The sequence below is a fragment of the Carcharhinus amblyrhynchos genome, chromosome 32 (assembly GCF_965287045.1).
Source record: "Carcharhinus amblyrhynchos chromosome 32, sCarAmb.v2.hapA, whole genome shotgun sequence".
Lineage (NCBI taxonomy): Eukaryota > Metazoa > Chordata > Chondrichthyes > Carcharhiniformes > Carcharhinidae > Carcharhinus > Carcharhinus amblyrhynchos.
Window position 1 is genome coordinate 18,826,213 of NC_137355.1, and position 20,291 is coordinate 18,846,503.

The 20,291-nt window shown below is 40.5% G+C and overlaps 1 protein-coding gene across 9 annotated transcripts in view; it reads left to right on the forward strand.

The window, feature by feature from the left end:
* Positions 1-20,291, forward strand: part of peak1 (pseudopodium-enriched atypical kinase 1) — a 218,879-nt gene that overhangs the window by 103,033 nt on the left and 95,555 nt on the right. For 8 of the 9 annotated variants that reach the window (XM_080216215.1, XM_080216213.1, XM_080216212.1 and 5 more), the window contains one exon: positions 7,429-7,553. The gene's annotated coding sequence lies outside the window, so the exon portion shown is untranslated. Of the gene's footprint in view, positions 1-7,428; positions 7,554-12,211; positions 12,290-20,291 lie in introns of those variants that run through there. The other variant, XM_080216217.1, reaches the window with a different exon arrangement.

Genomic DNA, 20,291 nt, shown 5'->3' on the forward strand with positions numbered 1-20,291 from the left:
GAGGAAAGAAATGGGTTGTCTAAAATGCATTGTCTAATAAATTTTTTCAGTTTTGGCTTTATCTTCTTTACTTAATATTGGTTTTCAACCACAGATTGTTGGAACCCTGGGCCATGGGGGCCAGTAGTCACAGAGCAATATCAAAGCTGATTCTTTGTAAATATAGTTGTGACATTATTGAACTGTGAAGCTCACAACATTTTAGTATGAAAGAACCTTTTTAAAAGAAAGCAAAGGGGTATTGACTAGTTACTGTCCTGTAAACTGTGTACAAGGCCTGCTGCCTTAATTGAAAACTGGATTCTTTCTCCAAAATCTATTTTATTTATAAAATTTGTGAAGGTACAGTTCAAATTTGACGTTAGTTAAAGTGCAATAGTCAGCATGCTCTTTGCCTTTTATGCGAGTGTGCTTCTAGTGTTCAACCTTCACTGCAGGCTAGCAGCAATGTGAAAAAGAGAGCCAAAAATGAAAGTCTTTCCTGGTCAGCACACACCCTTGTTCCATAGGCAAGCGCTATGCTGTCTTTCCTCATGTTGATACACAGAAACTGGGTTTCTTTGCCAAGTAAGAAGTCTCACAACACCAAGTTAAAGTCCAACAGGTTTACTTGGCAGCATAAGCTTTCGGAGCACTGCTCCTTCATTAGGTGAGTGAAGGAGCGAGAATCCAAAAGTTTGTGCTGCCAGATAAACCTGTTGGACTTTAACCTGGTGTTGTGAGACTTCTTACTGTGTTTACCCCAGTCCAATACCGGCATCTCCACATCATTTCTTTGCCAACCCAGAGGAACTTGGGAGGTTTGGCCACTGGTGGTTTGGTGCAAATTGCTTTGCAATTCAACCACACTTAGACGTTTTTTTGAAGCCATGGGAGATACTCACTGAACTCACCTACATTTAGAATTCTTTTAGATTGAGACTTAAAGACAGATGCTGGCAGTGCCCAGCTGTGTTGGCAGTGCCCAGCCATTTGTCCAACCACCAGGGACTTCACTGTCCTTCGAGCCCAATTGGTCTCTGTTTGTGGAAACCAGTAATGATTCACACAGTTTCTGCAGCACCCAAGGGTTGGAGAATTGCGGGAACTGGGAGAATCCAGCTGCAAACTGATCCTGTATATTTAAGTGAACGCCCACTAGCATGAACTGTGTTATGGCCGCTCCCCCACAATTCTCTGACCTTAGTGTAATTTACGTGTGAGCACGTGGGGCCAGATAATCACGTCTTTTATTCATACAGATCTGTAAAAGTAAATTATAAGATATTTCAAACTGCATATTACAGAAAGTGCAGTCAATTTCAACTCATCCATATAGCATGTTCCACTTTGAGGTAATTCAATGCAAAATGCTGAACTGGAGGAGAAAGCTACTCTTTGGGAGCTGAAATCAGTGTGAAACAACTCTGAGGCGTGCACGTACTCCAGAGCTTTGGTGTGCTTGGTTCTGTTCAGAGTCGTACTGCCATCTTTGTATTGATGTGTACCCAGGGAATCCTTTTATATAGAAGCAAAGGCGTGTGCAATGAATTGCAAAGAGGTTTGCACGGGAAAAAAGCTCTGCATTGCCTTGCAAATTTACTAAGCACCGAGTGCCCAAGAGGACAGGTTTTGAGCTGCTTGAAGAGGTTAGATTGCATAAATGCCACTTTTTAAGCAACTTTTTAACGAAATGTTCATTGGTTTATATATTTAACTTATTATAGTATACAAAACTCACAATTACAAATCTACATAAAGTCATCTATAAAGATATTACAGGAAAGAAAACTAAAGCTAATTTTGAAGAATAAGTTCTGCTTGAAGGATAAAGTAGTGTCCGTACTGTAGCATATCCATCCATAATATTGCAAATACAGTTCACCCCTATATCAGTAGCATGATCTCTGCTAAATATCCATTTGACCAGTTGTAGCTCTTAGATTCACCGTCCTCCCCATGTCCTCTTTAAAATAAACATGACTTTCAAACCTCCTTTATCATTCTGACCAGTTCCTAGGGCTCACCTGGTGTTTCTTTCTTAGTTCGATGGCGAATTGGCTAAGATCAAATGTAGTTTTGTTGTCCTGCGCTTGATAGAAGTCAAATGAGGCTTCATTTGAAGCAATTTTTAAAATTGGCATCTAGGTGTTTTGGCTAAGATGCAGATGAGATCAAGCACCAGAAGGGGTGTCATGCCTGCTCCTGTCAGCTTGGGTCATGTCTATCAAGCCCAAGACGGGAAGCGGCTTGCTTGCCTGTCTTGTCAGTTTGGATCTGTAATGTCTCACTGGTTGAGACTTTGAATTGGACTTTGATTGGATATAACCAAAAAAAAATTGGATGGGGAATAAAAGAGGTGGAATAACCTCTTATTCCACCTCTTTTCAGTCCTTCTTAACTTAGAACTTTCAGAAGACTTTCCTGAGCTCAGGAATTCATAGCATTGTATCTGTGGATATGGATCTAACCTTTCAAATCGGTGGTGAGGTGAGAGTGACTGCCCTTGACATCAAGACAGCAATGACTGAGTGTGACATTAAGGAGTCCTAGCAAAACTGGAATCAATGGGAATCAGGGAAACCCCTCTGCTGTTTGGAGTCATACCTGGTACAAAGGAATGATTGGAGTTCAATGATCTCAGCTCTAGAACATCATTGCAGGAGTTCTTCAGTGTAGTGTTCCAGGCCCATTCATGTTAAACGAACATAAGAACATAAGAAATAGGAGCAGGAGTAGGCCATCTAGCCCTTCGAGCCTTTGAGTGAAGAAGTTCCTCCTCAACTCCGTTCTAAACCGCCCCCCCTTTATCTTGAGGCTGTGACCCCTAGTCCTACTATCCTTTCTGAGCGGGAAGAGCCTCTCCACCTCTATCCTATCCATCCCATTCATCATCTTATACGTCTCAATGAGATCTCCCCTCATTCTTCTAAACGCTAACGAGTACAAGCCTAGCTTATTCAGCCTCTCCTCATAGCTCAACCCCCTCAACTCCGGCATCAGCACTCCCTCCAAGGCCAAAATATTCTTGCGGAAGTACGGCGCCCAAAACTGCACACAGTACTTAAAGTTTAAAGCTTAAAGTTTAAAGCTTAAAGTTTAAAACTTAAAGCTTAAAGTTTATTTATTAATGTCGCAAGTAGGCTTGCATTAACACTGCAATGAAGTTCCTGTGAAAATTCCCCTAGTCACCACACTCCGGCGCCTTTCAGGTACACTGAATTTAGCATGGCCAATGCACCTGAACAGCAGGTCTTTCAGACTGTGGGAGGAAATTGGAGCATCTGGAAGAAACCCACACAGATACAGGGAGAACATGCAGACTCCACACTGACAGTGACCCAATCCAAGAATCGAAGCTGGGTCCCAGGTGCTGTGAGGCAACAGTGCTAACCACTGTGTCATCTTCAGCTGTTTCGTCAATGACCTGCCTTCCACAGAAGTTGGGATGTTTTCTGATAATTGCACAAATGCTCAATATCATTGAGGCGACTCAGATACTGAAGCAGCCCATGTTCACATACGAAAAGACCTCAACAGTACCCCAGCTTGGGCTGACAAGTGGCAAGTAACATTCATGCCACACAAGGGCCAGGCACCTCCAACAAGAGAGGATCTAAGCATCGTCCCTTGACATTCAATGGCATTACCATTACTGAATCCCTTACTATCAAAATCCTGGAGGTTGCCTTTGACCAGAAACTGAACTGGACTAACCATATAAGCACTGCCTAAAGCCTGTCCACCATCTATAAGGCAGGGGTCAGGAGTGTAATGGGATTCTCTCTACTTGCCTGGATGAGTGCAACTCCAACAAAGCTTGACACCATTGAGGCTAAAACAGCAAATTCGGTTGCTACTCCTTTCATAAACATTCAATCTCTCCACTACTGACAAGAGTGGCAGCAAGTTGCAATGTAGGAACTCATTCTTTAAGCAGCATCTTCCAAACTCATGACTGCTGTCATCTAGAAGGACTGGAACAGCAGATATCTAGGAACACCATCACCTGGAGCTTCCCCTCCATGTTCTCTCACCATCCTGACTTGGAAGTGGTAACATGGAAAATAGGAACAGGAGGAGGATTCAGTCCTTTGAGCCTGCTGTGCTATTCATTATGATCATGGCTGATCATCTAACTCAATCACCTGATCCTGCCTTCCCCCATATCTTTTGATCCCATTTGCCGAAGTGCTATTTCTAACTCCTTCTTGAAAATATACAATGTTTTTGCCTCACTACTTCTGTGATAGCAAATTCCACAGGCTGATCGCTCTGGGTGAAGAAATTTCTCCTCATCTCTGTCCTAAGCTGTCTCCCTGTATCCTCAGACTGTGACCTTCGTCTGGACACCCCCACCATCATGAACATCCTTCTTGCATCTATCCTCTCTGAATCCTGTCAGAATTTTATAAGTTTTTATGAGAACCCTCATTCTTTTGAACTCCAGCGAATACAATCCTAACCAACTCAATTTCCCAGGAATCAGTTTCGTAAACATTCTCTGCACTCCCTCTAGAGAAAGAGCATCCTAACTCAGATAAGGAGACCAAAACTGCATGCAATAGTCCTCACCAAGGCTCTCTACAATTGCAGGAAGACATCCCTGCTCCTGTACTCAAATCCTCCCACTATGAAGGACAACATACCATTTGTCTTTTTTATGCCTGCTGCACCTGCATGCTCATCTTCAGTGACAGTTGTATAAAGACATCCAAGTCTATGGCTTCTCCGTTGCTGGATCAAAATCCTGGAATTCTCTCCCTAACAGCACTGTGTGTGCACTTACATCTCAGGGACTGCAGCAATTCAAGAACAGAAAGAAGTCTCACAGCACCAGGTTAAGAAACACCAACACCAGCTCAAGAAAGCGCCTTCTTGATGACAACTAGGGATAGGCAATAAAAGCTGACTTAGCCAGTGAGACCCACTTCACATAAATGAATAATAAAAAAATTCAGTTCTTAAAATACATATTTAAAATCTCAAAATGCCACAAAATAAAAATGCAACTTGACTTACTCGGTCAGTGACCCAAATATTGCATTGTGTATTGCATGACATAACATCTCAGTTATGTCTGCCATCTCACTGGATAAATTATTGTGTGTGTGCATGGGCTTAAGTGTGGTGTGTTGTATCTTTTATCATACTTGTTTAAAATGCAGAGAATGGCTTTCCACATTACTGAATGGAACCCTAAGGCTATATTTAGATTTTATGAATTTAAAGGGAGACTATTTAACACTTCAAATGGCACATTTAACACAAGCAAGACCACTTGAAAATGGAGTCACAAGTGAACATAAGAACATAAGGGGCACTCCACTAGTCACCATCCGCCAATCCGAATAGCACCCGTTGACCCCCACTCTCTGCCTCCTATTTGACAACCAATCCTCTATCCACGCTAACACCCAACCCCCAACTCCATGTCCCTCGACCTTCTGCAATAACCTCTTGTGAAAGACCACATCCACTGGCTCTCCTCTGTCCACCGCCCTAGACACATCCTCATAGAACTCCAGTAAATTTGTCAGACACGATAAGTGGATAGAGTGGTGAAGAAGGCATTCAGCATGCTTGGTTTCGTTGGTTAGAACACTGAATACAGGAGTTGGGAAGCTTTGTTGAAGTTGTACAAGACATTGGTGAGGCCACAATTGGGATACTGCGTACAGTTCTGGTCACCCTATTGTAGAAAGGATATTATTAAACTAGAAAGAGTGCAGAAAAGATTTACGAGGATGCTACCAAAATTTGATGGTTTGAATTATAAGGAGAGACTGGATAGACTGAGACTTTTTTCTCTGGAACATCGGAGGTTAGATCGGAGGTCTATAAAATAATGAAGGGCATAGATCAGCTAGATAGTCAACATCTTTTCCCAAAGGTGGATGAGTCTAAAACTAGAGGGCATAGGTTTAAGGGGAGAGATACAAAATGATCCAGAGGGGCAATTTTTTATACATAGGATGGTGGGTGTCTGGAAAAAACTGCCAGAGGTAGAAGTAGAGGTGGGTACAATTTTGTCTTTTAGAAAGTGTTAGACAGTTACATGGGTAAGATGCATATAGAGGGAGTTGGGCCAAATGTGGGCAATTGGGACTGGCTTAGGGGTTAAAAAAGGAGGCTGCATGGGCAAGTTGGGCAGAAGGACCTGTTTCCATGCTATAAACCTCTTTGACTCTATGGCCAGATGATAGCTGCTGTTATCAATTCCAATGGGAAAAATTAAGTTATCTGTAAGGGCCTAAGAAACCACAAAGACTATAGAGTTTGTTCCTTCTAATTTGTCAAATTTGCTGAAATGCATTATCCAACTCTTCTAGAACGTTGTTATATAATGAGTCATAAACTGAGTTCATTAATAAGTAAGGCAACCGTACTCAGAACAACCTAATAGCATAATTTCATGCAGGTCAGTATTTGAGAAAGAAGAATTATTAGTTATAAATGTTTGTTAATTGAGACACCATATAAATATGCTTTGGTGCAAGATATTCTTCTTTTGCATAATTGGGAGTTTGATGTTTGGAAAATTAAGACCACTTCCCTTTTAATTTTTTTTTGCAAAATGGTACATGATGGCTGCAAGGTGATTGAAATTTTACGTGATTCTGGTTTCAGCTCCACAGTTCCTTTATATAATTAAGTTAAGGAAATGAAAATCCTGCAACAGAATTGTAATTTTCAGTGAAGGCATGATTGGTTAATGCAGGGGAATTGTCTGACAAATGTGACCCAGTTAGTTAAGCTAACGGTCAGTAATTAAACTTCGGATTATGGAAATGAATTTGGAAATGGAGCATCTTTAAATCTGATTAAGTTACACATTTTTGGAGGGTTTTCTTGCATGGAAACCCAGCTATTTTCAGGATCATTACTTGAAGTAATTGCAGTGATTGCACCATATGGCACCAACCAGCAGCGTATGCTGGAAAGCCTGGTCTAGCTACATTCATCACCGTTCATCAGGAACTGTGTTGTCAGTTTAACTGAGCTGAAAATGCCTTTCCCCCTTTTTGTGTCAGTGTTAAACAGTTGGTTTTATTGAGACGTAATGATCCATGCTAGTGTACAGAACTTGCACCTTTCTTCAATTTGATACCGCCCCGTAATCTGAAGTGATAAGATTGGATTTTGCCCTCGCTTTGTTTTTTGTGGTGCAGTCACAGAATTTGAATACTTTTCGGCCTTGGTTTATCAAACAGCAAGACAAATTTGCCAGGGTTTTGCAATCAGAACAGAGGGGAAAGCAATTCGGGCAGATTATTCTTCAACAGACAAGAGGCCACACACAGGGCTGCAAGGAACTTGTTCCAGCTAATTTGCAGTGAGTGTTGTATTAGAAATCTTCCTGCGCAGTTGGAGATTTTAACATCAGCATTCTAAGATGATTTTGACTACTGACATCTTAAGTTAGTAACAGTCACTCTTGTTTCCTAGCACCAATCACGAAGGCATTGAAAAAAGAAATGGATTCTCTGGGGAGCAACAACATTTTGTGAAGCAGAGAGAATCTTTCGCAGAATCCTTTTGGAAATTGTAATGGATGAAATCTGAACAGACTTGTAAGTGGAACCTTCATTTCATTGCGTCTTTATTATGCCAAGATTTTCACAGCCAGTAGCATAGCAGCATTAAGAACAAATTGTGCGATTCAGGAATAAATGAATACCAAAATTTGTTTTAAGTTTTGATATTTAACCATTTAAGCCCTGGGTTTTTTGCTGCAACACTGATTCAGAACAGTATAGACTAAGGCAGTTTCTTTAGGAAATATTGTAGAAGCGCAAGAGAATTTTCCTGGTAATAATTGATGCAGATATTACAGATGACAACAACCTCTTTAATCATCAAAGTAAAAGCAACAGAAGTGTCTGCCAAATTGGAAATTAACGAATGTCAATGAAAAGGACTGAAATTGCAAAATGACCCTTCCAAGTCAATGACCAGAAACACTGACTTACTTTAAAGTTTATTTAGTGTCACAAGTAGGTTTACATTAACAATGCAATGAAGTTAATGTGAAAATCCCCTAGTCGTCAACTGAATCCAACTAAGACTACAAACTTAAAAGAGCACTGCAGTAAGGGAAAATAATGGAAATATGCAGCAAGCTAATCAGAATCCTGAATATGCTCTCTCCTTCAGTATTGAAAAGAACATGCAATAGAATCGTCGAATCCCTACAATGCAGAAGAAGGCCTATTGGCCCATCGAATCTGCACCGACCACAATCCCACCCAGGCTGTATCCCCATAACGCCATATATCTACCCTGCTAGCCTTCCTGACACTAAGGGGCAATATAGCATGGCCAATCAACCTAACCTGCACATCTTTTGCGAGGAAACCGGAGCAACTAGAGGAAACCCACGCAGACAAGAGGAGAACATGCAAACTCGACGCAGTCAGTGACCCGAGGCCAGAATTGAACCTGGGTCCCTGGCGCTGTGAGGCAACAGTGATAACCACTGTGCCTCCCCGTACATGAAATATATTTACACAAAATGTGTTGTACAGTATATTGTACCATGAAAGCTTTAACTGATCTTAGCGAAATTTGATTTTGCATCAAAAATGATGGATAAAGCAAAGTATTTGCACTAATATAGTACTTCCAAACTGAGGGGCATTGTGGGTGTAGTGTCTGGGACAGCGCAGACTATGCAGATCTTTTTGAATGGAATAATGCTGGAGTTCAGAGGATTAGGTTTTGCAGGAGAATTAAAAAGAGCTAAATATTCTTTACAGTGGGCATTACGTTTTACGAAGTTGTTATGGGAAAAAAAATGTTAGCTTGTATCCTAAACGTTTCAAGTATTTCAGGATGTCAATGGTGGTTTTGTCTGGCATCGCCAATCCAGTTATTTCTAATACATGTCTCATCATGGCTTTGACATGTGAGTAATGCAATTATAGATTATTACAATCAGGAAAGGGTGCACCAATGGTGTGACTAATCATAACTTTATACAATGAATCGAATCCACATACAGAGAGGAATGGACAGGTTAAATAGGTTGTAATCCAATGGATAAATGTTCAGTATCATTAAGCATTAGAGCAATTTTAATCTGTCAAAAAGCCCTAATTACATTCTGGACTTTGCGAGCCCTCCCTGATGTATTTTATTGATAGTGGATGGTTCCTATGTATATTTGTACAGTATATTTGCATTGTGTTTTTGCTGTATATTGGGCTTTAGAGTTGGGATAATTAGTATACAATTCCAGCAAATTGATTGAAATTTATTTTATTTAAAGTTGACTTTGTGTTCCAGTTAATCAAATGCTAACAGTAAGATTTTTATTTTTAAACAAACACCGGTTGAATACAGCGACACTGACAAAGTAAGCTTTTAGCCAGATCAATGTTTTACCACACACATACATTCAGTGTAGCACTGATGTGTTTACAAGTAGGTTATTAATTTCTGCACACAAAATTGGGATCATCTCTCTTGTTCTGGGTGACTGGAACATGCTGCCAGAGGAGTTGGTGGAAGCAGGCACATAAACAACATTTAAGAGGCATCTGGATAGGTACATGAATAGGGAGGGAATAGAGGGATACAGACTGAGTAACAGCAGGAGGTTTTTTTAAATTTAGTTGGGGCATCATGATCAGCACAGGTTGGAGGGGCCTGTTCCTGTGCTGTACTTTTCTTTGTTCTTTGTTCTCCACATGGTTTATTTGCACTGTGCAGTGTAGCTTGAACTGATCATAGCTTTGGTTCACAGTTGTGATTCACATAGTGTTTTTAAACAAAGCTAGTTATGGACTGGGAATGCTGTGGCCTTAGTGACTGCTGCTTTGATATTGAAGCACTGGAAAGTTATTGTTTGAATTATTTAAAAATAATTGTACATTACCAATAATTTACAGGATATTTTCATGATGCATCAATGTCAAGTGACTTCAAAATATATTGCCATCGCTGTTTGCTGTGAGCATCCCAAATGAGTTCATTCTGCAGATATCTGAAACACTTGAATAATAAAACTACTGGACTAAATGATTCAATGATAAAAAACACATTTTTCTAAAGCTAAAAATCTCTCATCCCTCTCTGCGATTAATGTTTTTGACAAATTTAAATATTTTACTATCTATTTGGTACAAAATATCATACATGGAAATTGCAATATAATTTGATTATATTTATTATTGTCACATGAATTAACATACAGTGAAAAGTATTGTTTTTGCACACTATACAGACAAAGCATACCATTCATAGAGAAGGAAAAGAGAGAGTGCAGAGAGAGTGTAGTGTTACAGTCATAGCTAGAGTGTAGAGAAAGATCAACTTAATGCAAGATAAGATAATGCAAAGTGGGTAGCATAGTAGCACAATGGTTAGCACTGCTGCTTCACAGCTCCAGGGGCCTGGGTTCAAATCCTGGCTTGGGTCACTGTCTATATGGAGTTTGCACATTCTCCCTGTGTCTGCTTGGGTTTCCTCTGGATGCTCCGGTTTCCTCCCACAGTCCAAACATATGTCGGCTAGGTTGATTGGCCATTCTAAATTGCCCATTAATGCCCCGGGATGCATAGGTTAGAAAGATTAGTAGGTAAATATATCGGGATATGGGGATAGAGCCTGGGTGGGATTGGGGTTGGTGCAGACTCAATGGGCCGAATGGCCTCTTTCTGCACTGTAGGATTCTATGACTCTGTAAGTCCATTCAAAAGTCTGATAACAGCAGGGAAGAAGCAGCTCTTGAGTCAGTTGGTACGTGACCTCAGACTTTTGTATCCTTTTCCTGAGGGAAGAAGGTGGAAGAGAGAATATCCAGGGTGGTTTGGTCCTTAATTATGCTGGCTGCTCCACAGAGTCAGTGGATGGGAGGCTGGTTTGTGTGATGGATTGGGCTACATTCATGACCTTTTGTATTTCCTTGCAGTCTTGGGCAGAGCAGGAGTCATACCAAGCTGTGATACAACCAGAAAGAAGGCTTTCTGTGGTGCATCTGTAAAAGTTGGTGAGCGTCGTAGCTGACGTGCCAAATTTTCTTAGTCTTCTAAAAAAGTAGAGGCATTATATCTGACTTTTTTTGAAATGCACTCAATGCAACTGTTTGTTAATAGGTTACTTAGTCTATTCAGTAAAGAATCAGACTTGAAAGCAAAAAGAAGTAGAATGCACCTCTTAAGTGTGAAGCAAGGGAATGAAGAGATCTGGGGATAGAATGGGAAAGTCATTGATGCAAACCAAACATGACTTTATTGAGAGAGCAGCCCTGCGAGGGTACGTAGCACATTCTTGCTCCTATTTCTTATGGTCTTTCATATTTTTATCCTGCATCTACAGCAAAGCACCCGGAAGCTGTTCTTGCAACTCTTCTTGCCAATCCTGACCTATTGTGCAAACCACACAGTTTTCACCGCAGGACAGTTTTTTATAAAACTATCCCCACTTTAAAGCAATCTGGGTGTGTTGCCAGATTAAAACAGAAAGCAGCACTGTCTTTGCCACTAACACTGTCTAGGACTGGCATATATGGTCAATGACATGCTGAAGCCTATGTTTACTTTAGATAGAAGGTTCTAACGTGGGAAATGCGTTTCAGCATCACTGTTGCACTTAAAGACCATCTATTTGGAGAGCTGATTCTGGGATGGGTTAAAGAGGCCTGGCATCAGTACAAAGGAAGAACTGTGTTTGGTCCCAGTGTGTGCTTGGCACAAAAGTCTATGCAAACTTGCAAATGGACACTGAGGGCCACATGGTGAACAAACGCAGCACGAGCTGTAGTGCCTGGAGGCCTCAGCTGAGCAATTCTTCAGCTGCCAGATATACCAGTTAACAAGACAGTCATTGTTGCTGTCAAGAAGTATTGGGAAGCAGAGATGTCTGAAGGGCTGCATATCTTCTCTGTAGGTGGCAGAATGAGAGAGACCACCATAGCTGTGGCATGCATGTTCGGTAGCTGGTGGCCTCAATGAGTTCTGTAGGAGATTTCGAAAGTTTGGAATTGGAAAAATCTGCTGAACCTGAAATATGTAAAATATATAACCGGAAGGATTGATAAAATTCTGCTTATAACTTTGTTTGGACATCTTCATAAGCTAGTGGTGAATGATTATTAGATGTTTTCCTGATTAATGACAGACACACTCCCTTGTTATTGCTTTACATTTTACTTTTCTGAGATCTCACTGTGTAGTATAGTACATTGATTGGACTGCCAGTTAAAATAGTTAAAATTAATTTATAACAGAAATTGAGAAGTCAGAGGAAGTGACTTGAGGCACAGCAGAATTTGAGGAAACTTTAGAAGCTGTGGAAAGATGTTCTTGTGAGTAAATGCGATTTGGAATAGCAGCATTTGAAGGTAGAGCTGTGATGGTTAGAAGCACTTTGCATGCCTCTGTCTCCTGCCTGACAGATGATGGAAAATGGGGAGGCACACAGTCTCAAATTCTTCCTGAGTTAGTTCTTGATTTGAAATGTTTCCCTTTAAAACTATAAAACCTGTTTATTCATAGTTAGGTTAAGTAGTTTGTTGATCCGCATTGTGCTGTGCACGCCGCAGTATTGCCATATAACATATTAGAAACTGCATCGTGAATGTGCCTAGGCGTAATACACGCTAATATTGTTTGCATTTAAAAATCCGCACATATATAGTGTGAATTTTTCACATTCTGACACAAATAATTGGATTTTGCAGAATGAAGCATTGTGACGGCCTCTTTGCTAGCACTAATAACAGCCTCTTGGAGACATTGGTTTGTGCTTGGCAAATTACCTTAATTGTCATGAAGAGTGCAATTCCTCAACCTGGTTTGAATTAAAGCTACAAAGAAATGCCTCGTTCTGTACAAACACTGATGTATCTGACATTTAAATAACCCCAAGTTGGAATGTGACCTTCATTGTTTTACTGCTGTGGAATAACAAAAGGCAGGATAGGTTTTAGTTGCAGCAAGCATATTTATTTCACACTGCAGATATTTTCACGATCTTATACAATTTCATCCCCAGTGATAAGGGGGACTGTCAATGCAGGTTCAATCACACCATTCTGCTGTTGGTGTTTCAATAATAAGTTGAAGCATGTCGAAAAAGCCGTTGTTAAAAAAAAATGGAATGTTAGGTTTTATAATTAGGAGATTATTTCCTTTTATACCTGGCCTGGCACTCACCTGATGAAAGAGTGGTGCCCCAAAAGTTCGTGCTACCAAATAAACTTGTTGGACTTTAACCTGGTGTTGTGAGACTACTTACTGTGCCTACCCCAGTCCAACACTGGCAACTCAACATCTTAGTTGACTAAATGTTACTCTATCTCATCCCTGTTGCAGGCAAGAAGCAGTTTTTATATTTGACAAAAGCAGACAATTCAGAAACTGATGAGGCCATGAGGCTATATATAAAGAGGGGAAAACAATGATTGTGGATGATTTTGGTGTTTATCTTCACAATCAGATTTGTTGAGGAAGCTTTTAAGTGTGTGTGTTGACTGCTGATTGTTACGTTCAAAGTAGAAAATCTCAAAGTTTAACCATTCAAAACAAAATGCTCTTTGTCTGCGTTCTGGTCAGGAATATATATAGTTGGATATGTGGTATTGATTTTTGAAGTTAAACAACTTATTTTGAACCAGAGGACTGAGTGTTACTGAAAGTTTTTTTTAAAGCAAATGCACTGTGTGATGTGACACTAAGTCATACAGACCAGAAGGGTGTCTGGATTGATTTGCAATGTGTGTTGAGTTAGCTGATCTTAATTTGAAGCGACAGGTGGGTCTACACAGGGAGTAAAAAAAAATCAACCAGGGTCCTTGCTTCTACTTGCTATCAAGTGAATAGTGATCCCTGTTGGATAGTACACTTGTGACTGTCAGGCGAGAACAAGATCAGACTTGCTTTCAAAACATAGGGCAAGGAGAGATGAAAGTGCCGGGTAATGGGTTTATGTTTGACTCCCCAAGAAATCCTAAGCCCATACGAATGTACAAATAGTTGGGTCTGTAAAGTTAAAGTGATGGCTAAGTCTACATTAAAACAACCAGCTGCGATTTGGATCTGTAGGATAACCCCAACATAGACATGAGATTGATCTGTACTGTAAACCAGGATATGTAATGGAATGGGTAATTTTTATTTACATCAGTTAAACCACACATAAGAAAGGAGAGATCTGCGTTATTATTATCCAAGATTGGTTATGAATATGGCAGCTAACAGCTGGCCAGTGGCTGAAGTGATTTACAGCTGAAAAGATGTGCCTTCAAGCTCTTGCTAGTCGTTGCTTTAGTCTCTGGCATATGATCCCAATATTTTAGCTGTGTTGCTATGGCATCAGTTGTTCTTTTTACAGTGCATTTTTTCCATATGACGACTCCATTTATCTCAGACCCAACATTCAGTCAATCCAGAAACCTTGCAATCACTATCGTAGCAAAACACATTGAAAGCTATACCAAATTGTAAGAAAACATCATATTTAAGTTGCGTTCCATAATATTACGACGTGTAACATTAAAAGCCCCTGAACAATGGTCACAAATAAGCTGTGGTCTGTGACGATACTGGAAATCGGGATAACATTGGAGTGTGGTAAGTGGCTTAATACGTGGAAGAGGCAGAGCTTAAAAATTGCAGATTATGGCTATGCTTCACATTTCAAAAGTGGCCTAAATTTAACTGAATTATGAACAATTTGTCGTATAAATTGCATAGTGTCAGGATCTGTGATGTTGGTAAGAAAATAGACTCCTTGCTCCTTAAACAATAGATCATGTTCTAAAATTCCAGTAGCTGTGTATTAATATTAATTTAATATCAAAATATTAATTTTCCACTTGGGAAGGAGACATGATTTGTGTTATATATATTTGTAAAAATATCTAGTGATGCTTAGATTACTGCCCCCACTGAATCACTTCATCTCAAAGGTTGAGAATTGTTTCTTCCCATAAGAAATATTTGTCAGGAAATAATTATCAAGAGCTTTAGTACATTAAATTGGAATAGTCAGAAAATTACCTTGAAAACCTTTACACCAAGCATTTTTGACTTGTTCACATATGGAGTGCACACTCCCTCCCCATTGGAAATCTATTTAGTAAGTCCAGGGTGCTTAGGCACAGGCTGGCAACAGTTCCAAGTATGCACAGGCATATGTTGGAGATTAGTGAGATATAACTGCTCAGCCTGGCAGCACGGAGGATGTAAGCTTCCTGCTGCTTGTTTGGCTGGGACAGACCCATTCCTTGACACATTGAGTTGCAGGTTTTTCTGCAGCTTAAGCGAGAAGTGTTCCAGTCCTCAGTGATGACTGTACATCTACAGTCACCATTAGTGAGCTTGACCTACTTGCCATTCAACAGTGCCCAAAACCAACCAGTGCAGTGCTGCTTTAACTTGGTTCTTTTCTCCCTGCCTTTTTGCTCAAAGAATGTAGTGCTAGCTGGTTAGAGTTGCTTCATAACCAACCCCAGTTTATTTCTAGGTTCGTATATTTCTAAAGTTTTAAAGTTTATTTATTAGTGTCAGAAGTAAGGATTACATTAACACTGCAATGAAGTTACTGTGAAATTCCCCTAGTTGCCACACTTTGTTGCCTGTTCGAGTTGATGCACCCTAACCAGCACGTGTTTCAGAACGTTCGGGCCAACTGAAGCACCTGGAGGAAACCCACGCAGACACGGGGAGAACGTGCAGACTCCACACAGACAGTGACCCAAGCTGGGAATCAAACCCGGGACCCTGGCGCTGGGAGGCAGCAGTGCTGACCACTGTGCTGCCTCCAGGCCTTTCTTTAATAGGCAAAAAAATTAAAGCTGTGCTTAACAGTTTGGACTACGTAGAATTCCAAAAGATCAGCATGCCATCATCCTCTGTTTTATTTGATAAATTAAACCCTGAAAGTAAATGAAATAAAAAAATAGAAAATGCTGGGAACATTCAGCAGGTCTGGCAGCATCTGTGGAGAGAGAAACAAGAGTTAATGTGTTGGGTCAGTGACCTTTCATCCAATGCTGCCAGTCCGGGGAAGTACTTGAAACACCTTCTAGTTTTATTTCAGATTTGTTGCGTAGTCATAGAGGTTTACAACACGGAAATAGGCCCATTGGCCCAACTTTTCATGCTGCCCTTTTTTTTAACCACTCAACTAGTCCCAATTGCTCACATTTGACCCATATCCCTCTATACTCATCTTACCCATGTAACTGTCTAAATGATTTTTAAGAGACAAAATTGTACCCACCTCTACTACTACCTCTCGCAGCTTGTTCCAGACACTCACCAACCTCTGTGAGAGAAAAAAATCACCCTCTGGACACTTGTATCTCTTGCCTCTCACGGTAAATCTGTGTCCTTTAGTTTTAGACTCCCTTATCTTTGGAAAAAGATGTTGACTATCTACCTGCTCAATGCCCCTCATTATGTTATAGACATGTAAGATCATTGGTCATTGTTTTCCAGCATTCTATAGACTCTGGAAGAATTCCAGTGGATTGGATGGTAGCTAATATGACCCCACTTTTTAAAAAAGGAGGGAAAGAGAAAACCTGAAATTATAGACCAGTTAGCCTGGCATTGTGGTAGGATACCAAAGGCACAACATTTGCCACCCTCCCATCTTCAGGCACCTCACCTGTGGCTGGCGATGATTCAAATATCTCTGCTAGGGACCCGCAATTTCCTCCCTAGCCTCCCACAATGTCCTGGGATACACTTCTGGTCTGGGAATTTATTTGCCTTGATGCGCTTTAAGACTTCCAGCACTTCCTTCTCTGTAAAATGTACACTCCTCAAGACATCACTATTTATTTCCCCAAGTTCCCTAACATCCATGCCTTTCTCAACAGTAAATGTTAATAAGAAATATTTATTTAGGATCTTACCCATCTCTTGTGAATCCACACCTAGATCATCTTGTTGATCCTTAAGATGCCTTATTTTCTCCCTTATTACTTTTTTGCCTTTTATATATCTGCAAAAGCTCTTTGGAATCTCCTTTGTCTTATCTGCCAAATCAATCTTGTGTCCCCTTTTTGCCCTCCTGATTTCTCTCTTAACTCTGCTCTGACACCCTCTGTCCCCTTCAAGGGGTCCAACTGCATTAATTTTGCTCTTGCATCAAATTAATTGACCAGATTATCACATTTCCTGGTGGATTAAGATTATTTCATGGCATAATTCATACCATAACTTGTGCCTCAATCCATTGCAGGTGAACCTAGATCAAAATGCTATTGCTATCTGTTTTCTCCAGATAAATTGTCATGGTCATGAACTGAAAATTGTTCACCACCATGAGAAATGAAAATGTATCATTATTTGTATTGGTGTCACAAGTAGACTTGCATTAACACTGCAATGAAGTTACTGTGAAAATCCTCTAGTCGCCACACTCCAGCGCCTCTTCGGGTGCACTGAGGAAGAATTTAACATGGCTAATGCATCCAACCAGCATGTCTTTTGGACTGTGGGAGGAAACCTATGATGTGGAAATGTCGACATTGGAGTGGGTAAGCACAGTAAGAAGTCTCACAAGCTACCAATAAACCTGTTGGACTTTAACCTGGTGTTGTGAGACTTATTACGGAGGAAACCCATGCAAGCACGGGGAGAACATGCAGATTCTGCCAGACAGTGACCCGAGCCAAGAATCAAACCCTGCGCTGTAAGGCAGCAGTGCTAACCACTGCGCCACCGTGTCACCCTTCAAGAATGTACTTCAAGAACGTTGCATATCAGTATCATTATTGTACATTTTCATGTTCTGCTTAGATCTCACGCTTTTGCATTGAATGGCATGTGGGAGGCTCAAATTTATTGTCTGGTTCAAATACTGTATGTGTAAATGTAGCAGGTTTACATGTATACAAGTACTGGACCTGAATCAATAACTGACTGTCCCTTGGGGAGCTTAGATTCTAATTCACCTTGAGGATGAAACCTGCACCATTGCAATTTCGACAGCCTGTCAGTAACTAAAACTGAAGATAGGTGAGACACTGATGCTTCTTCCTTTGATGCCATAACAGATTTACAAAGTTTGATCTAGGGAACATAAGCTGCACCAAACTTGCTTTTCACTATGTTGAAGAAACTATAAGCTTAATATCTGAAATAACAATAGGAAACTTCAGATGAAGGGCCACCACCCAAAATTAATATTGTGCATCTTGTGATTTTTTTTAATGTTTATATTTTAGACTCTGAATACAAAACTGATTTTGATATACTTTATGTAGGTTAAAAGATTTACTTACTCGCATCATATCAGAATAACTTCAAAACCTATTTTTGTGCACTTAAAGCGCACGGAAATATTGCAGATCTATGGTGACTGTCCCTTCGAGGGCAGCACAGCAGAGGGGGTCACTTGGCTTGGGAGATCAACTGGGACTTAATCACCCCAGGGGATGCAGTCATCTCTTAGACAGGGGACACTTAAGGAGGTAGGTGCAGCCATGAGGCTGCTGTTTTCTTATTCGCAAATCCTTTTTGTATTCTCAAATTAAGGCTGTGAAAGTGCATATTTACATTTGGCAACCAGGATGAAGTTGCGTGGACACTTCCTTTGGCCTCTCATCTGTGACTATCCTGTTTTAATCAAATTTTTATAAAAATAAAAACACACCAGAATGCTTCTCCTTTGGGCAAATAAACCCATTTGAGATGTTGCTAAACCCAGAGTAATGTAGAATCAGAAAAGATGGGCAGTTACAAGATGTATGGACAATGGAGAGAACATGGCAAGACCTCTGAGTCAGAATTCCCAAGAAGGGTGAGCGAAATGCAGAAGTATATCTCCACTCACGTTGAAGACTAGGAGGTGGGCAGAGATGCTCAATGCGTTGGAGAGCTACAAATCACCATAAGACCTATATTCCGAATCATGATGCAATTCCTCCCACAGTTCAGCCATCATCCTGTAAAAGCTCTAGTGTAAAAATGAATCCCGAATTGCCAACAACAGAATCATCGATTTAGATAATCTAAGTTCATAGTTGAGACGTGAAAGTTATCGCTGCACATTCCAATTCATGTGTAATCTTAAATAAACTTTATTTTTTACTTTTAGTCACAAGTAAGGCTTACACTAACACTGCAATGAAGTTACTGTAAAACTCCCCTAGTCACCACACCCTGGCACCTATTGGGCTTAATGCACCTAACCAGCACGTCATTCAGATTGTGAGAGAAAACTGGAGCACCTGGAGGAAACCTATGCAGACACGGGCAGAACGTGCAGATTCCACACAGACAGTGACCCAAGCCAGGAATTGAACCCAGGTCCCTGGCGCTGTGAGGCAGCAGTGCTAACCACTGTGCAGCCATATATCACTGATCTTTTTTTTACTGATTACCAGTTTGAATGCAAAAAGCAACATGCAAAAGCTGTAACTGGTGGATCTGGTGTCAGAGTTCAACATTAAAACAATTGGTTAGGGACAACAAAGCTGGTTTCAGTCCATTCATCCATTGACAAGTAAGTTATTTTCTACTGGTGAATTGAAATCTTGATACATCCTAAATGTGCTGTGGACCTTAGCTAACAAGTTAATTAACTTTTTTTGTAAGATGCATTCATAAAAGTCAACCTTTGCACTACCTTGATCAGTAGAGGCTAAAAATATATCTGAAGGCTTGTTATTTGAAATAAGTGCACATTTTCGCATGAGCAGCAATTAGAAAGGGAAGGAGACTGACAAGTGACTATAGCTTGTGTGGGCGACTTGTCTCAGCTAAATAATCTGGTATTCTTGTGCTGTAACATTGGCACCAATGGCAGCATGTTATTCTCCCATTCTTCAGGAAAACTGAATTTTGGCTCTTATTGTACTGGCAACCGATGGCTAAATTGTTGCCAGGCTAGTGAGATCGTTACCAGAAATTGCGTGGGTGTCACTCAGTTTTCTGTGTATTTTTTGCCTATTGTTCATTGGCAATTAAAATCAAGATAGATGTTGTGAGCTGCACATCTACTGCTGCCCAGGCTAGGAAATCAATGAAGAAATTAACATTTCCAAGTAAGATGATTTGACTACCTTGAAAAATGTTCTGTAAATGTCAAACCATTTGATTTTCCAATCTTCAGAGCTTTATCATCAGTAAGTAAAATCTGCCATGAATTCCACGAGGATTTCAAATTTGAATCATTGTGTGTCAGACATGGCTTAGTTGGTAGCACGCTCTCCTCTGATTCACAATGTTCTAGGGTTCAAATGCCACTCCCAGGTCTGGGAGATGGAGGTGCAGATGGTACCAAACGCTGGGCTCTGGGTCTGGTGGGGGCCTAGGCTTTTTGTGTTTCAAACAGTTTCTAAACTTAGC